The sequence below is a fragment of the Chiroxiphia lanceolata genome, chromosome 3, assembly GCF_009829145.1.
Source record: "Chiroxiphia lanceolata isolate bChiLan1 chromosome 3, bChiLan1.pri, whole genome shotgun sequence".
NCBI lineage: Eukaryota > Metazoa > Chordata > Aves > Passeriformes > Pipridae > Chiroxiphia > Chiroxiphia lanceolata.
In genome coordinates, this window is record NC_045639.1 from 64,504,529 (window position 1) to 64,517,229 (window position 12,701).

Below are 12,701 nucleotides of genomic sequence, written 5' to 3' on the forward strand. Positions count from 1 at the left end.
ACTGTGATGCTGCACATCAGCATTTTTTGTCGAAGCTCATTCTGGATTAATTGGATAGCTGCCCTCACTATCCAGTCCCAGAGAAAAAAAAAAAAACACAGACAAAAAATCAGGGTTGCATGGTAAAAATACTGTTTTGATATGTTTGGGTTTTTTGTTTCTTTGTTGTTTTATTTTAATCTGAACCGTCCATCACTTTAAAGCTCCATACAATTCCTGCATTATCTCAGTATGCACTGCTGATTCAAAGCAAGGATTAGTAACAAATCTGTGCCACCCCAGAGCTACTAAAACAGCAAGTCAGTGGATGGGAAAAAGACATGCATCTGATAACTAAGATGACCTTTCCTACAGATATTCATGTTTGATTACCGGTATCTTTTCTGATTATACAGATCTACTAGTACACCATAACATCACAGCTCTTACTGAATTGTAGAGACAAAAATAAGATAGTCTTTCCAACAGAACAGTGCTGCATATGCAGTGCAAAATAGCACAAAACTACCAGAACAACGTTATTCTTCTGAATAGTGAAGATACTTTAATGAACCCTATTAAACCCAAGCATCAGTACCAGCCCCAGCATTAAACTGCTGAAGAGTAGTCTTTTTATGGAAAATTTATGACCAAAGGAAATGTTCTAGCCTTGGTATTTTTATAGCATCCATTCATTCTTTCATGGAGGAGGGGGCTATCCAAGATTTTAAATGGTATTCAAAGCGTCCTCTACCTTGAAGAAGAAAAATAACCTACATCCAAACACCCTGCCACAGCTCCCGGAACATGAGATGACACCTGGGTACAACTGCTGTTGACAAAGCACATTCACTTTGTCATTCACCATTCTCCTCAACAGACATCCTGCACATTCTGGTTATAAAACAAAGCCATCCTGACCTTTTCTCTCACTCCTCTTATGAGTATCATTGATGCCCATTGTCAAAGTCCTGGTTCACAGCCCCAAGGCCAAAGATCGAGGGTCCTCAAGCTCTTTCCTGGTGCCACAGACCTTGTTTCCCAAGCTGCCTGCTGCTCTGCCACCTCAGCTCTGCTCTCTCCCACTGGTGGGCTGCCTTTCCCAAGGCGTTCAAGTGAACATCCCGCAAACTCAGCACCCCAAACAAGAAGTAAACACAAGTCATGAGCTATTTTCCAGTGATTTATTACCAAATGCAGCATGACCTGCGAAAAAAAAATAATTAACTGTTATTTTTGTTCCTCTAATTTAGAAAATGAGGGCACAATTTCCTCCATAAAGCAGATGCCACAGAATTAGTGGTGAGTTTTCTTGGTACTTTGTTCGCAGTTTAAATATTCAAATTGGAGTCACAATATGTGTTTGTTAAATGTTTAGAATAGTTAAACTCCATTTTTAATTAGAGATGTATCATTTCAGATGTCACAGTTCACCAACAAATGCTGAGCACCACCTTTGCACAGAGTTGCATTTCCCACAGGATTACAACTCTAGAGCTGTTAGTAGAAATGCCTTTTTCTCCTGAGTGGCAGCTTTTCCAGTGAAACATAATTAACAAGATACCACATCACTGCAGCTCCTCTGCATCTTCCATTTGCAAACAAACTGGTGCTAAGCCCTATCATATTCCAGCTCTTTTCTCAGCTTGCCTTCACCCTCACCCTCCCTTCCTAAATTCAGGGACACAAATCTACAGAAAAATGTGCTAAGACACTTTCTGAAGAGATGTAAGGAGAACAGTGTCTGCTATGTTTCTCACCCAAAATAAGTCTATGTGTCTTTTATACAGTCCATATGCCTATTTTCTTAACAATTTTGAAACTCCCTTACTGATACCAGACATGAACATGCCATAATATTCCTTCCTTAGTTTCAGGGGTTTTTTCCTCCCAAGGATTCAGTCCTCTGAACATTCCCAGAACATCTCCAGCCTTTCCCAAGTTCAGTACTGGCTGTGCTGGCACTGTGCAAACACAGCTCGCAACACCACTGAGCTGTTTTTAGCTCCCATGCTGCCTGAGGCTGAGATCTTCCCCCTCATCACATCCCATTTTGTGATGAGCCATCTATCCTCATGCTTTTGAATGCTATACTGTCTCTTAGGAAATCAAGCCTTAAAAAGACACGCTCTTCATCAAAAGTATTCTGCTGTCAAGGCCTTTGCCCCAAAACATAGGGGAAGTCAACACAGACACTAGAAAATCAGAACTAGGTCTTATCCGCACCCATTTTGTTGGGCTGTATATACAGACTGGCTCCCTGTCTTGCTGGAGCAGTTCAGACCAGCACAGGAAGAGCAGAGCCAGATCTCTCTGCCAGCTCCTGGTAAGACATCTGAACAAACATCCCCATTTTGCTAAAAGCTTAATTTCAAATGGTAATTACGCCTCACCTTTGATGGGCTCCTGCTTTTCTAAGCCTGAACACTGGACCACCTCACTTGTCACAGACACAACCAGCGGATCCACTGCCATCTACACATCAAATGTGACTCCCGTCAGATGGCAGCTCGAGCTGTCAGCCTTGCTTCTCTTCCTATACGAAATACTGACGTCGGAAATTCTCAACAAGGAAATGGGGATTACAGGAGACATCCTTTGCTCCAGAGACAGCACTGACGGCTCTTATCTCTGTCCCCCAGTTCTCTATCAGGAATAGTGCAGTAATAAATACATTCAATCCTACCATGAAAGGCAGCCATACAGAGAGGTCTGGGTTGTAAATCCCAGCTTTTTGGTGACTTTAATCAAATGGAACAGCTCTGGGAGGAGAGGGGAGTGTGGTAGTTGGGAAGTGTCAAGCCATTCAAATTTAAACTGAAATTTTCTTAATTTGCTTTGATTCACCTCTTACACACTTTTTCCTAAATTTTGAAAAGGTACAGAAATGAGACCAAGATACAGATTAAAAAAAGATAATTACCATTTCCTTTCAAAATGTATGCCTAGAAAAGTTGCATAGTTAAAATATTTATAGTAAGGGCTAATCAAGCCATTAAGTATAATTTAAAAGTTTCCTTTCTTAAAAAGGTGCATCTCTGAATCTCATCTTTCAGTTCTTCCAGAGTATAAATCTTTATTTAATTTTAAGCAATAGAACTTCAGGTTCTAGGTTTTACAGAAATCTAAAGAACCACCAACTTTTAAGATCATTAAGGTGTAAAGTTTTAATTGATTTTTTTTTGGTTGTCAGAATCATGAGGCAGATATCGCGCCATGTGGATGTTCAAAATAGATCAGCTGGATAAATTTGTTCAGTTTTCTCCTATGCTCCACAGACCAACAATTGCTATTTCTTTCTAAAGAGGTCTCCAATTTTGTTTGTTCTCCCTCTATGTGAATTAAATTCTCTACAAAGGTTGGACTGTTAACCAGTCAATTAATAGTGATTATAGCGTTAAATGTCTTATTACATCCCTTTAAAATAGCTGAGTTTCTGCTAAGAATGCTTGAATTCATGCTAAGATGCATGAATTATTATAGTTCATGCAAAAGAAGAAACTGTGCAAAACAAGAAACTCTCCTTAAATGTGATTACAGCAATAGGTTTCAATTTGGAATTATGTTAATATTCATTAAAGGTAAATAAATTAGTGTCATGACTTAATATTTATTTATTTTATTTCTTTTTCAAAACTTGCTAGAACAGAAGCAATACATTGAGTCTCTTGGGAAATCTGTTTGAGAAACACATCGTCCCATTTATTCTGTTTTACTTTGAAGCACTACTTCCAGCTACCTGTAAGTAATGAGAATCTCGAAGGAGAGAAGGCACATAAAAGTGAATTACTCATTAATAAAAGGAACTGCGTGGACAGCATGTACGCTCTCTTCAAACTGCAAGTAATAAAACTACCAATTCAGAACAGAAAAAGGTAGCATTGCCTTTTCAATGAGCCTTTTTCCTAAAGGCAACATGCTATATACCTTCCACGTTCAAGTGGAAAGCTTCCAACCACATCAATAATAGGTTGTTTCCATTAGGAATTGGCTGAGATTTATTTTTATTCAATTCCTTCCACGATTCTAGCTTTTCCAGCAAACAAATGCCAGTTTAAGGAGAAAGAAAACAAATATTCCCCCAACCCTCCCACACTCATCTTTTTAAGCTTTTTTAAGCTCTCTGAGGTAAACACCAAGCACTTTTAGTGACAGCTTCTGAATAATGATGGGGAAGAGTGAGGAAGTGGTTGAAAGCACCACTGGCTTCTTAATGCAAACTCTTTTATGTTACTCAGGGAACATATGTTCAATCACTGCTTATGAAACAGCTTTGACAACATGGAGAGGAGCTTTTTGCTTGCTGTTTGTTTAAATGAGATTCTATCTATTGTAGAAGACATTGCTTTTAATTTCCCCCCCCTTTTTTTTTTTTTTTTTTTTTTTTTTTTTTTGTTAAACAGAAGGAACTCACAGTCTTAATAACATTTTAGTGAGTGGTTGTCTTCTCTGGAGACTTTGTTATCAAGAGGTTTCACTGCACTCCAGCTCTTCTGAGAAGACATTTAGAGAAAACATCAAAAGGGTAGTATTGAATTTCTAATACCTGACCTTCCCAAGAAGAAAAACAAGCAAGATACATTAGAAGAACCCCATGTTTACTTAGGGACCTTTCTTTTAAAGATCAAAATCACATCACTGCACATGATGCCTACTTCCAAGAAAGCAGTAGGTTCAGTGTTTCATTTCTGAACACAGAACATAACTATCACATTAAGGCTTTAGCAAAACATGTTTACAGAAATCCCTGTGTTTTTATTGTGCTGTACTGTGCCTTGGAGAAAGCTTTTCTTAAGTGAACAAAAGCAATAGCAGGCTGAATTAGACTTGAAGCCTGAAACAGAGCACATGCAGAACAGTTAGAAATTGTTTTCCAACATTGAATTTAACCATATCTAAGGCAGACTATATTAGCAAGATATTTTAAGGCAGGGACTGCAAACCACTATGCTGTTGTTAGCAACTATTTGTTATTTCTTATTAAAGATACTGTCACTGGCCTTCTTTCAGTCTGGTAAATAATGTTGCTCTTCCCTGTTACATTTTTCATGCATAGATGGTTAACAAGGACTTCACTGTAACTTTACAGAGTCTCAGCTTTGGTTTTGAACTTTGAATGACAGAGTGATGGGACAGCTCAGGCTGGATGGGAGCTCAGGATGTCCCTGGACCAGCTCATCATGGAGGTCAGATGGGGCTGATCAGGGTTGTCCCCACTTGGGGCTGGAACACCCCCAGAATGGAACTGGCACAGCCACCCTGGGCAGTCCACACCTCTGCCTCCCTGGCCCCTTTTGCTTGTGCACCATCTGAACCTCTCTGACTTGGTCCAGCTGATGCCCCTTGTGTCTCTTCTTCTTGTGCTGACAGGACCAGGGGCTGCTGTCAGCACTCCCGGAGCCATGCCCCCTCAGACAGTCCATCCCTCAGTCTCTCCTCACAGGGCAACTTCTTCACTCCTGACGATCATGCTTTTGATACTCTAGAAAATGGCTCCTTCCCCAGAGGAAAGTGCATCCCATTTCATAAGGAAACAGGTAAGGTGAACTGCACTGACAGCCCTGGCCAACTCCAGAGCATCATCTGACTCCGTGTGTCAGGACTGGAAGTGCATGCCTGTGCCCCAGTCCACCTCTGCTACAGGCAGGGTTACAGCTAAACTGGTGTCTCGTCTTCCCATTACAAGTTGTATCTGTAAGAGCATCCCATCCATGATCTGGAAGAAGTGACAACAGAATTGCAAAGCTCTGCCCTGCTCCTCAGTTCCAGGCTGGCTTTTTTGTCAGAACAGTCTATAAAGCCAATCCTCAAAATTTTTATTCATACAAAGAGCAGCAAAATTCCTGCACTCCCACTGTATCATAGATTTAAGGTAAGATGAAGTGCCATATGATTGTTTAACACTTTGTTGTGTCATCTGCCAAAGCCAACACTATTCACAACTGCCTAAGCCCTGTATACTTCACGTATTAGCAAACCATATCCTTCTACTTGGAACCACAAGGGAAATTCTGGTTAACATTTCACATGCTACTTTCAGAACTGCTTGTCCACTCAGAGACAGAATTTCCAGGTGTCATCTTCCTGTCTTTTGCTTCCTTTAGTCCTCTTATCCAACCACACCTTGTCTACAAAAGACAGAAGAGACACGTCTGTTGTAGAAGAGACAGAAGGACAAGTCTCCACGTAAATATTCACAGGACAAATCTTATCAATGCTATTTAATGGAAACTCCCTTAATTAAGGACTATAAAATCCACCTTTGTGGATATAAATTGCTTATGGACAAAGCATATCACATATTGCCCAGGAATTAAAAGCTATTTTTGATGAGGCAGAGGGAGGGCGTACACTCATCCCAATGACAATCTTTGGCATCACTCAGTGATACCACAGAGCACTTTCATTAGTTAGTAAGAAATATTTAACAGCTGCCAGTGCTTCTGCATCTGTCTGAAAAGGTGTTGCTTCCTTTTCTTTTAAGGCCTATCACACAGGTAGTGCTAACTGTTTTGAATTCACAACTAATTCAAAATACCATGAAGAACATGCTAGTGACACCACCCTTCAACAAGTCAGCCTGCTCTATCAGGAAGAAAGATCAAACACAGAGATGTGAAGGCATCTGGATTTGTCTTCTAAAAACAGCTTGTGTACTCCAGTGAGGATGACTGTAATACTTGTTTTAATGGATCTGCTACCTTCTCTTTACGCAAAATGAGTTATAGGATGTTGATCCAATCCAGTGCTGACTCTGAGGGATGGGGTTTCATTGCAGAGGAGGAAGCTGTACCTACTGCCCAAGAAGTGTTGAAGGCTGTACATCTTCCAAGGTCATTTCAACAACTGTGAAGCTGCATTACTAATCACAGTTCCAGGTTACTCAGGAGCCTATGGGCAAACTTCTGGGTTTCCCACAAAATTTTGCAAACTGGTTGCAGAGGTAATTGAAAAAGGCCAAAATAAAAGGCTGCCCATTTGCCCATGAGGCCTAGAAAGCAGTAGAAATTATTCCCTCTGTTCTGCATCAGCAGGTGCTCAGATCTGAATATTACTGTGTACTACAAACCCTCTTTACCTTCCTCTGTTGGATGGAATATGTGGACAGGATGGTCCTACAGAGATAGCTTTGCTATCGTTATGTATGCAGCAAATACTGTTTAATCTGTAGATTAAAAGAAGAAGAAGCAGCTAGAAGAAAAAAGCAAGAGGTGCTCCCTGATCTGCAATTTTTTCTCTGGGATTTTCCTAAGGACACAGAAAATAGAAGGTTTTTAATTAATAGCTGTGTCCTTGCAGCACAACCTAGCACAGACCTGCTCCCACTCCAGGGTCAGCATGGAAAGATGTGTGCTACATACAAAAGCAAGCACATGTAGCAAGCTTCTGCTGCATATATTCAGCCCATACTGCACTCTGGGAAGCAGGCTGAACACCTCCTGTCCAAATGCCTCAGCCTGAGTGCACCTGGCACAGATCCACACTCAAAGGCTGCTCTGGGTACACATCTTTTCATGTGCTCTGCAAACCTGATCCAGCTGGTAAAATGATCATCTCCCTTTGCTGACAGTGTTTTTTCAGGCTATAGTCAGATTTGCTGCCTCAACCACAGGTGAAGGGCTCCTGCTCTCAGCCCTGCTGATGTCTTGCCCAGCCCATGCCTCTGGCCTCTGGGCAGAGCCACACTCCCTCTCTGTAAGATGTCACTGCCCTTCTCCAACCTACGAAGGTAATGGCACGGGTTTGCACACCCTACCCAATCTTTCACCACAACACAAATTAAACACTTCCACTGGCATGGTTTTGAGATCCATCCCTTGGATGCATTTGAACTGAAACAAACTGGGTATCACCTGCATATGCCACTACATCCCACATTTCCAGGAGCCACACAGCTGCTGGTGAAGGGTAGGGGGTGAGAAACCTCTGTGGGAGTTTTCTCTTACACCAGCTGGGAGGCACCCAGCTCAGGGTGCAGAGTGGCAGCTGCACGGAACACATTCTGTGTGGGGCTGCCAGGAGGCCAGGTCCTTGCGGCAGGGAAGGATGTTTGGCTCCATCAAAGTGCAAGAAGATGAGGCAGGGCAAGATGCTACATGAGCATGTGTGCTTGTTCCCAGAGAAAAAGACATCATTGTGCATTTTGTCCTTCCTCTTGCTAAGATAAAACAAGAGAATAAAATCAAAATGTAATTGCTATACAAGCACAGTGCTCCTGTCCTCAGTGGGGAATGAAGGCTTTAATAATATATAAATGATTATAAAAGATGTAGAGGAGAGCTTAGTGCAACTTGAATGCAGACAAGTATTTTAAAAGAAGTGAACATTATCCACTGAGCACTTTAATAAATTAGTTTCATTTATATATGTACATTCATTCCCAGAGAGCAAGGCCAGTTGATAGGATTTCTACAACAGGGAAAAAACTAGCAAATCAACCTAATATACTATTACAGCTCTCTAAAAAACAAAATTAAAAAAAACCCAAACAACCAAAGTCACCTTCCCCAAAAAAACCTACTCACAGCAATCTTATAAGGAGATAATGAAAGATAAAAGAGAGACGAGTATTGTGATGATATTAAAGTTGTCAAGACAAGGAAGAGAAGAAAATGGGCAATTACTCATAAACATATCTCTTAACTTTAGCTATATAACAGAACAAATAATCAGAACAATAACCACCACTTAAAAGTCAATAAAAGCAACATGTATTTATAAAGGTCTTGCTAGATAAACTCATAATACCTTTTCATATTTCTCCTCCACTATCATTCTCCTGTCATGACACGGGCAGAGTGTTACAGCAGCCTGCTGTGCAGAGAAAGCAGAAGAGGATGTTTGGATGCAACCATAGCCAGAAGAAACAGCAGTGGCAGTAGGAAGCAAATTAAAGTCTAATCAAAAACTTGTAAGCAATTCAGAGAAACTGATTGTGGAAGAAACTGGGTTTTATTGTGACCACATTAATTGAGTGTTTGCACTGAGTCAAGATTAAAAAAGAAAATTATTGCACCATTGGCTATCAACCCTGTATCAAGAAGTATTAAATTACAGGCTAGGAATTCAACACATCAGTTTATGAAGTTAAAAAACAACAGCATTTGTATATATAACCAATTACCAGAAACATCTCGGAGACGTGGAGCTTATTTTGAGGGGGCTATGGAGAAGAAAAGGCACGATCAAAACTACCAAGACTGTGCACTCCCAAGGAGCAAAGAAATTGAGAAATATAATCACCAAGCCTTGAGCAGCAGAAGCGGTAACACTCAACATCCTATGGAGCACCCACACAATACCAGAAGTCTTGAGGTTTGTAAGATTTCATCGCTTTGAAATCTCTGCTCTTCTATTTATACTGGTTGAAATTAATCTCCAGGGGTAAAAACATTACTCCAAGGCAATGAGGGGAGCTATCAGTCAGACAGCATTATTGTTGTTTTAGCTTCATCTCCTTAGGAAACCAGGCTGAAATTAATATAGGCAAGGCAGAAGGGAAGAAATAAGAAACACAAATCTAAAATGGGAAAAACTTCTAAACCCAAAATTATTAAGTCAAGTATAGAAGACATTATTTCACGTGAGGAAAGCCAGATTTGGGAGCTTTTCACAAACAGATCACCATTTCTGACTTTCTAGGATTTCTGCTAAGCCATACTCTGAGGCTGCAATGAAAATCTGGATGATCCCCTTGCAAAAACGCAAACACTAGAATCTTAATCCATTCTAACACAGATGTTTGACTGCCTAAATACTTCTACCAGACAAGATCACTTGGATTTACTTTTGTAATTCTCCCCTTTCAGTGCTGGAGGTGATCCCATGGGTCTGAGTGGCCAGTCTGGATGCCACAGAGTGGAAGAAATTAAGGCACCAATCTGAAATCCTGCACTGTTGCACTGCTCGTGAAACTGTTTGAAAGAACAAGGACCACCCTAGGGAGACACAGTGAATGGAGGCTCTTTGGACATCAAGATATTGAGAGAGCACACCGATTTCCCTCACTTTGCCCCCAAAGCCAGCCAGAGGGAGCCATGCCCAAAGAACTGAGTGCAGACCTGGGGCATCTTTGCCAGGAGAAGAAATCAGTGAAGTCCAGCAAAAAGCCCAGCAGGAGTTCAGGGAATATATGATCTTGAGCTGAATGAGAAAACTACACAAATGATTCCTCACAGATTTTCCATCCCACATTTTAGAAGTTGAAGGAAGCAGTTACATTCTGAAAGGCCCATTAAAAACACTCATCAATATACTAATAGAAAATATTATTTGTACAGGATAATAAAAAAATGGACACAAGAGAACAGTTTTGCACTTCCAGACAGATTAACAACATGACCTGGATGAGTTTCTTTCTTTCTGCATTTCATCGTTTGCATTAGTATTTTTTAAATTTGTCATGATTCTGAAGTTCATGTATATTTTTATAACATACTGATGTATGTTATGCTGTTTTGCTTAAACTTGTCACTATCATGACATGACTAATACAAAAAAAAAAAAAAAGAAAAACAACACTGGTCTCTGTTCCAACAGGCTGTGTTTCAAAACTAATTTACCTAACTAAACCTTCCCTCTAACAGTACAGTAAAGTGGTTGCTTTTAGGAGTTAGTTAAGTTTCAAATTATTTTACTTGTGTATAAGTAATTTTTATCAACCACAATGTAATATCTCAAAAACATCATAGCACAAACATTCAAGTTCAACATTTCAAAGAGAATATTAACAATTGAAGCAAAAAACCCCAATAACCATTCTCATCCCCATGACTCCTTCAGTGAGAAAAGGTAAACAAAGTGTCATGGTCTTTCCTTCAGCTGTTTTCAAGCTCTCTGTTCCGATCAAATATTTCATCAAAACCTGTTTTTTTCTAGCTTCAAAAGGTGATGAAGTTATGCTGGGTAAGTCGATATGCCTCATGTATTTCCACGTTCTCCAATCTTAACCACAATGACCCGAGAGGTGGCCAGGATTTTCTTGGAATGACCAAAGTCTCATTTCGTTTCAAAATGTAGAACTTTAAGAATTGAATGTATCTGTACCAACTAGACAAATAGCCTGGTGTAGACAATTTTATCTATTATACTGCTTAAGGAATATTTATCTATTGCTTCAGGAATTTTGAATACTCTTTAACTTCTTCCTTCGTTAAAAGCACTTGCCTGTTCTTCAGAGTCCACAAATTATCAAATGCTGAGAAGCACCATTTTTAACTGGACTAAGAAACAATTTTGTTACTGCCAACATTTTGTGGCAATCAGAAGGAAAATTTCCTGCCTTGTGCATGATCTAAGTACAAGGACACTCCTTACATCCACAGAAAGCTGAAAGTTAATGATGTATTTAAAGTGATTTTCTAGGAACATCTTTTGCATCCACAAACTGCATGTTAGTTGTTCATTATCCTGTCCGTGCGACTTAGATTATGGACTTCATGTAAAACGGTTATGTTTCAGAAATGTATTTTAATATACCTAAACAGTGCAACTGTGTAAATAAAACCTGTATTTTTACTCTCTAGTCTTCGTGTTGTCGCTACTGATTAATTTGACCATACAAACATAATTTCACGAAGGAGATGCAGTTAAAAGTCGCACCTGGCGCACTTCTGATTGCTTTTCTCCCGGAGAAAAACTCATTTCAGTTTCCTTCCCGATGAGGGGCGGCCTACGTATGACACCGATAAGCGGTTCCCCTAAAGGCTTAATACCTGGCGTTAATAAACATTAAACCTGGTCAGTCAGAAAGCATCCAGGGCAGGGAGGCACGGACAGATTATCCGTGATCTATCCACGGTCACGCAAAACGCCTGGGACACGGTGAGACACGGGACATCACATCCCCAGGAGCACCCTCAGGAACAGCTTCACCACTCGCCCGGAGTTGCCCGCCCTCCGCTCCAAACTTCTCCCCCTTCCCTTCGATGCCCACAGGGGTGCCCGGGGCCAGGGTCGCGGAGCGGGGGGCCGGGAGGGACTCGCACGGTACCTGGAAGCTGCGCGCCGCCGGGAACGCTCCGCTTTGCGAGCGCAGGGCGAGCGGCCCCTCCCACGCCCCCGCCGCGGCTCCCGCGGGGTGTCCCTGTCGGCACCCGGACCGGCCGGGAGGCCGATCCACTTCCCGCAGCCACGGCCAGGCTGGAGCGCCGCTTGCCCCCCGCCCGGCCCGGCCAGAGCCCGCTGCCCGCACCGCCCGCACTCACCGGCGCCGCACTCACCCGCTCTACGCCGGGAGCGCGGCCGTGCCGGGAGGCGGCGGGATGCTGTGCCCGCCCCCCCGGCGCGCCCGTCCCGGTGGGAGCGGCGCGGGGGGGCCGAGCCCGAGGGGCTGCCAGGCCTGGAGGGGGCGGGCGTGGGGCACTAGTGCCCAAAATAGCGAGCGTGGGGTGGCTCAGCTTGCCTTTGCCGACATGGTTGGGACCCCCTCTCCACTCCGTCCACCGAGGGTCCCTGTCCCCCGTAGTCCTTACAGGGGCACAGAGCTGTCCCCCTGCAATTTGATGTCGCAGAGAAGAGCAGGTCCCCGAGCCCGGTCACCAAAAAACAGCGGGGAAAAAACACAGCTCTTACCCGGAGCCTTGTTCACTTTAGTCCCAGTTCTTCCTGTTACGTTTCTCTTTTTTTTTGGCTGCAGTCCCTCAAACTGAACCAGCAAAATGACACAGGACATCCTCCCGCTCCTGCCCGACGCAAGCAGCTCGCGTCTGACAAAGAGCTGG

At 42.3% G+C, this 12,701-nt stretch overlaps 1 protein-coding gene across 4 annotated transcripts in view; it reads right to left on the reverse strand.

Annotated features, from left to right (window-relative positions):
* The window catches only part of PKIB (cAMP-dependent protein kinase inhibitor beta), a 56,342-nt gene extending 43,895 nt beyond the window's left edge, over positions 1-12,447 (reverse strand). Inside the window, exon 1 of one of the 4 annotated variants that reach the window (XM_032684042.1) lies at positions 12,424-12,447. The gene's annotated coding sequence lies outside the window, so the exon portion shown is untranslated. Of the gene's footprint in view, positions 1-11,580; positions 11,694-11,971; positions 12,065-12,185; positions 12,211-12,423 lie in introns of those variants that run through there. The other 3 variants (XM_032684041.1, XM_032684039.1, XM_032684040.1) reach the window with 3 other exon arrangements.
* Between the last annotated feature and the right edge of the window lie 254 nt (positions 12,448-12,701).